Source organism: Bos mutus, chromosome 27 (assembly GCF_027580195.1).
Source record: "Bos mutus isolate GX-2022 chromosome 27, NWIPB_WYAK_1.1, whole genome shotgun sequence".
NCBI lineage: Eukaryota > Metazoa > Chordata > Mammalia > Artiodactyla > Bovidae > Bos > Bos mutus.
The window spans coordinates 33,872,916-33,879,943 of record NC_091643.1 but is presented as its reverse complement, the minus strand read 5'-3'; the positions used below and the strand labels follow the sequence as shown (position 1 = coordinate 33,879,943).

Genomic DNA, 7,028 nt, shown 5'->3' with positions numbered 1-7,028 from the left:
AACAAGGCCACAAAGATCCAGTTTCTCTTAATCCTAAATTCTAAATCAGTAGTTGTCAAACTTTGATTTATTACATCCTGAGACATTACAGATTTAAGGAAATTACATTTAAATCCTTTACACTCAAATGTGAACTTCAAATTGTACTTTTTAAAATTAATTTTTACTGGAGTATAGTTGACTTACCATGTTATATTACTTTCTGCTGTACAGCAAAGTGAATCAGATATATGTGTATATATATTCACTCTGTTTTAGATCCTATTCCCATATAGGCCATTACAGAGTAGTAGAATTCACTGTGATATACAGTCAGTCCTTATTCGGTTCAGTCGCTCAGTCGTGTCCGACTCTTTGTGACCCCATGAATCACAGCACGCCAGGCCTCCCTGTCCATCACCAACTCCCGGAGTTCACCCAAACTCATGTCCATCAAGTCAGTGATGCCATCCAGCCATCTCATCCTCTGTCGTCCCCTTCTCCTCCTGCCCCCAATCCCTCCCAGCATCAGGGTCTTTTCCAATGAGTCAACTCTTTGCATGAGGTGGCCAAAGTACTGGAGTTTCAGCTTTAGCATCAGTCCTCCAAAGAACACCCAGGACTGATCTCCTTTAGAATGGACTGCTTGGATCTCTTTGCAGTCCAAAGGACTCTTAAGAGTCTTCTCCAACAACACAGTTCAAAAGCATCAATTCTTCGGTGCTCAGCTTTCTTCACAGTCCAACTCTCACATCCATACATGACCACTGGAAAAACCATAGCCTTGACTGGACGGACCTTTGTTGGCAAAGGAATGTCTCTGCTTTTGAATATGCTATCTAGGTTGGTTATAACTTTCCTTCCAAAGAGTAAGTGTCTTTTAATTTCATGGCTGCAGTCACCATCTGCAGTGATTTTCTTATTAATTACCTAATTTATATATATTGTAGTGTGTGTATGCCAGTGTCAGTCTCCCAATTTATCCCTCCCCCAGTTATCCCCTTGGTAACTGTAAGTTTGTTTTCTACATCTCTGACTCTACCTCTGTTTTGTAAATGGGATCATTTGTACCATTTTTTTTAATTCCACATATAAGCAATATCATATGATATTTGTCTTTTTCTGTCTGACTTGCTTCACTCAGTATGACAGTCTCCAGGTCATCCATGTTGCTGAAAATGGCATTATTTTGTTCTTTTTTATGGTTGAGTTGTATTCCATTGTATATTTGTACCACATCTTCTTTATCCATTCATCTGTTTATAGACATTTAGATTGTTTCCCTGTCTTAGCTATTGTTAATAGTGCTGCCATGAACACTGAGGGTCATGTATCTTTTTGAATTATGATTTTCTTTGGATAAATGGCCAGGAGTGTAATTATTGGGCATATATCCAGCATAGTATGAAAGGTAGCAGAGGACCTTGGACAAGTAAAAGGACAAGAAAGATCCTCGGTAATGGCATAGAATGAAGCGATAGTTAAAAAACAAATCAGTTGCAGTTCTGTGTGAGAAGAAATTCAAGGTTGTAGCTTAGGACTGCAGTTTCCTAAGGAAGTTTTTATTTGTTTATTTTTACTTTTATTTGCATTTATTTTTTGCGGCATTTATTCCCGGGCCATAAGTTTTTGTTTCTTCAGTTTCTTCTGGGATATCTTTTTCTTCTGTGCAACTTCCTCTTCTGGTTTAGGAACAATCTGTTCTTTTTCAGTAAGGATCCTCTCAATGTGGCAGGGAGAGCTCATATAAGGGTTGATCTGACCATGAGCTCTGTTAAGTCCTGTACCACATCCTGGGGGCTTTGTTCACATCTAAGCCCTTAAGTTCAACGTCAGTCTCTGCATTTTTGAGCCTGTGTAGTAAAAATTCAGGACTGGTTTTGGGCCACCGACCCTGCATCCAGCCCCACTGCTTGGCCTTTGCACACCTACCACTCCACTTTTGTAAGGACAGAATGGCACACATTGCTTCCTTAAAGTAACATCCTTCAGATACTTGGTGGCTTTTCGGATATGCATACCCTTTATGGCCTGGGCAGTTTCACGAATGTTCTTAAAGTGAACACAAAGATTTGAAACTCTTGATTTACATGATTTTGTGGGGTTTTCTGGGTCAAGTGACTAGCGCACCATTTTTAGGGGTCACATCAGGCCGCTTACCGGAAAAGCCCTAAGGAGGTTTTTAATTTGGAATTGTCACCCAGTCTGTTGGACTCTTACAAAGAAAAGCATGGAGTGATGAGTAAGTGGCAAGGGCTCTTAAAGGTTAGAAGCGTCAACTCTGGGTAACCATTGGGATTTCAGGTATGTAATAATCCATTTCTCACACATCCCAGAAAAAGAAGGGGCTGTTTCTGGTATACTCTGTAAAAAGTGTGTACCCACCCCCTACAACATCCATATCATTTATACATATGTTTGTATATAACATTTTTTGAAACTTATTTGATATTTGTGAAACCACCAATAGCCTGCTCCCCAGAGAAGGAGGGTGCTGTGAGGAGCTTCCAGGAAGACCCCTCTGTGAATTCCACATATGTCTACTAGCCCACTGATCTCATGAGATGTGAGACGCTGGGGCTGCTGGCTTAACACAGGGGGTGTAATGAGAAAAGCAGTTGCCTCCACCATCTGACCAACAGTACAGGAATTCACGGGGACAAAGTGTGAAACTCTCAAATGGAATGTTGTGGGGTTATTCTTGATTATCCTGAAAGAAGCTTTTCTCTAGACATATTTTGCCAAAGGACGCATGACTTTAACATGAAGACCATGGGTGGAGCAGGAGTAGCCCCATGGGTGCAGAGTGGGGGGTTTTCCTGCCAAAAGCCAGCATTGCATCTCCACAGGCACGCATGCGCTTGTCACCCTGCTGAGTCGGGGTGGGGGGGCCACCGCTGACGCTGAGTGCACACCCCACCCATGGGGACACAGCTGCGTTAGGTGCTGAGGGAGAACGGTTCAGTAAGGTTTTCCTGCCCATGGCTTCATACACGAGGACAGACATACTCAGACTTGGCCCCAGCATACTTATCTTTATTACATTAATAAAAACAGTTCCAAAGTTTAAGAGTTCTACAGAACTCATTCTGTAGAAGATAATATAAAATGCACAGTGTTCCTGGAGTGAATTTAAAGGACTGCAACCAGGTAAGGAGGCATAAGCATCTCTGAGGATAAGAGGCAGCTTTAAGATATTTATGATGAAAGTGAATGCGTGGCTTGCTAAAGTAAAGACAGTATTCAAGAAGGGGTGTATCACTTGCAGTGTGTATTATCCCAGGATGTGCGAGAGGGTGAGTTGTTTGTGGGAATGTAAACTATGTTTGCTTTATTGGAACAAAAACTGAGATTGAGGATTAAGGGATTTAAGAAATTCAAAACATGAGTAAAAACTCAGGATAACCTCACTCTGCTCTGAATTCACCTGTTACGGATCATCCAAGTGATTTATGTCATAGCTAGCAAGCACTGCCCTTCCTCATTATTCAGTTCAGTTCAGTTCAGTCGCTCAGTCATGTCCGACTCTTTGTGACCCCATGGACTACAGCATGCCAGGCCTCCCTGTCCATCACCAACTCCTGGAGTTTACTCAAACTCATGTCCATTGAGTCGGTGATGCCATCCAACCATGTCATCCTCTGTCGTCCCCTTCTCCTCCTGCCCTCAATCTTTCCCAGCATCAGGGTCTTTTCAAAGGAGTCAGTTCTTCGCATCAGTGGCCAAAGTATTGGAGTTTCAGCCTCAGCATCAGTCCTCATTATTACTATAGGGCTTTTTGTCTCCTTAATTAAATCATCAGCTTTTGGGGGGTAAAAAATACCTGCTGTCTCATCAACAAGCCCTGGGCTGGGTACCTAACTGGCATCCAAAAATCACTCATGGGTTTCAGGGTTAGACACAGTGTCATGCACAGTTGGTCACGTTTTTCTTCTTTAGTTCAGTCTATTGGATCCAGTTGCAGTAATTCGTTCAGTCAGGTCAGTCCAGGATTGTGGCAGACCATAAAATGGAAATTAAGGGACCGACTTGAGAAATATGGAGAAAATCATCAGTAGAATTTAGTGACAAATCGGATAGAGTATGACAGAAACTCAGGTGCCATTTTGGAAAATGCCAACAGCATCGTTGAGGGCAAAATCACCTGAGCAGGTGCCTTTATGCAATCAGGCAGTGCCATAAAAGATCTCGTTATCACAGGAGGCTTTTCCCCCCTTCTCCTTCCTGGCGTGCAAATACTGTCAAGCTGCATTAGCACCGAAAGGAGTTAGATTGCAGTGACCTTTACTAATCCACTGCATTTATGTTTGTACTTTTCTCGTAATAAATGTAACATTACAATTATTAATGTCAGCATTTTCTTTGGAAACAGTGGTGAACTCATTAAGCACACTGCCAGGTGTTGCCCACCCCAGGTGTGAACCTAGTGGTTAGTGAGATGTAAATAAGTCTTTATGGAAAATTTGCAGTCTGCCGAATTAGTAACCGCACACAAAGCCAAACTAGTTTCCTGTGCTTGGCTTTGTTACACCACTAGCTGCTTCAGTGCAGGTTGAATGAAAGAGTAACAGATGCCCCTCCTTTTAGGATATAAATCAGATTAGCATCTACCTCCTTGCCCCCTGTTTTCCAGAGGTAGCTGTCAGCCTTTGCACAAAAATGGGGAGAGATCCACAGTGAAGCGTATGTCAGGATGCTTGGTATGATTTCACCCCGTTTCTCTGAGATGCGAGCCCTGTGAGCAGTGATGACGTTTGCCCAACCACGAAGATACTCGTTGTTGCCTCAGCATCTCCCGTATCACTTGCTATTTAAAGGAATGGCATCTGGTGGTGGGGGAGAGGCGAACCGTGCTCTCGGATCCTTGTACGACAGCTGCTGGGCGGCTAGCAGCTGTTTCGAGGTTCCTTTCCTGGTTCAGATGCTGTTTTCCATTTCTCTTTCTGTAATCTCTGAAACAAATGTCAACATGATTAGGATAGGGGGGAAAAAAAAGAAGCATGTTGAGATCTCAGAGTCCAGATGAGCCAGTCTGTTAGGCTACTGTGACTGCCGTTTGTTACTACCTGATATCATCTTTAAAGAGACCAGATCCTTGAACAGGTTGTGAATTCCCGCGCGTGAAACGATAGCGCTAACGATGGAACCCTGCCCCCTGCCGCCAGCGACGGGCGGCAGCCGTACTAAGCATGCGGGTCCGCGAAATAGATTCAATTAATGTAATTTACACTGGATAACTTGCAAAGCAGTCATGTTTCACTATTTCTGTAGCCTGAGTTTTTTTGCATCATGGAGACTGCTTATTTTTACTTACTTAATACTGCTGTGGGTACAGGTTAGGAAGTAATTATTTTGATGAAATGTTGTGTTGCTCAAGTGGGCCACCCAGCTATAAGGTCTTGGGCAAGTGACTGAACCTCCCAGGGAAAGCAGGGGTAATAATTTCAACCTCATAATGCTGCGGTGAGTAATGCATGAGGTACCATGTAATTATCTATCAATTAATACTGAATATAGCCTGTGTTCATAAATGCTGGTGTCCCACTGTTTTAGTGAAGCAGTAATCAATGCAGTGCAGCGCCTGTTTGGGTTCTTCAGTAAACACGCATCGACTGAAGATGAATTATATGTCATTGCAGTTTCTCAGTTGGCATCAGTCATCTCCAGTGCCTTCCATACCCAGGGCTCTCACCGCCAGCAGCACTGTCCCTGGGAAGTGTCCACTGTCAGGGGGAGCCCTTCTGCAGAGCCCATGCCAGTGCCCTGCTGCCAGCGCCTCTACACTTCACCCACAACATCTAGGTAGATTGGTTGAGGAGAGTCATTTTTTTATACAGTTTAGTTTCCTGCTCTGTGTAATACGAGTATAATAATAACTATCACCAAAGCCCTTTGACTTAGCATTGCATTATCAATATAGTGTGAGTATAAGAAGAGATGAAGGGGCAGTTTGATTAGAATCAACCCCTTGATGGCAAGGACTGTTGTCTTTGCTGCTTGTTACCCATACCCATGAAGGCCAGTGCGTCTAGTAGGCTTTCAACAGAGTCGTTGACTGAATGGTGAGATGAAAGAGCCAGAAATTTTTAAAGCATAATTGGTAGGATAAGTTTAACTAGGCGCTCTCATGGATAGATCATTTATAATATTCTGCTCTGTATGCGTGATGTATACAGGGCAGATGTTAAATGATTTTGACATCAATTCAGAAGAAATTAGGGATAGCAGGTTCAGGTTCATCTTGGTATAATTCAGTGCAGTTTTCTTAATCGGGTCTTAGAAAGAAGTATAATTTTATTATTATTTGTTTAATTCACAAAATAGCTCTATATTTGCTATGAGCCATGGTTAGGTCATTTATTCCTCATAGTAACCCCGTGAGGGAGGTACTGTAACTATCCCCACTGTATACTAGTAGAAATAAATGCATAGAAAGTTTAAGCACCTTGACCTCATTCATACATTTGGTTGGCCATGGCAGTCAAGCTCTCCATTATTGCAACATCCTTCTGAGACAACACACTGCCTGTCTACTTAGTGGATTATTTTGTATGGTGCACATGTGAGGGAGAGGCAAAGTAGAGTGAGGAATAAGAATAATAATTTCTAAAGCCATTGTCAGAGGAGACAGGCAGATAGTGCAGTTGAGAAAATCCAAGAACTGGGGACTTCCTGTAGTGAGTGAACTCTGGGCACAAAATAAGTGTGCTATGATCTAGCCCCTGTCTACTTTTGCACTCCTGTCATGTAACCTCCTTCATACACACAGTGATTTATTCAGAGCTGGCAGTGTCTTCTATTATTAACCTTCTTCTTCAGTCTCTGCCCCATCTGCACGCTCACATTCTTTTACCCAAAACTGAGCTCAAACTTCACCTTCTCTGGGAAGGAATCCCCTACTTGGGTAACTTCTTTCTCATGTTTCTCTTGCACATTTTTGAACACTTGATTATAACAAGTGTACTGTGTTGCCTAAAGAGCACTTGTTTCTGAAAGTGTCATATTGATGAAAAAATAATTAGCCTTGAGAAAAGAAAAAGCTCTATGTC

At 42.5% G+C, this 7,028-nt stretch overlaps 1 pseudogene; it reads right to left on the bottom strand.

The window, feature by feature from the left end:
* Positions 1-1,564: 1,564 nt before the first annotated feature.
* LOC138985957 (large ribosomal subunit protein uL22-like) lies at positions 1,565-2,112 on the bottom strand (annotated as a pseudogene).
* Positions 2,113-7,028: the final 4,916 nt, after the last annotated feature.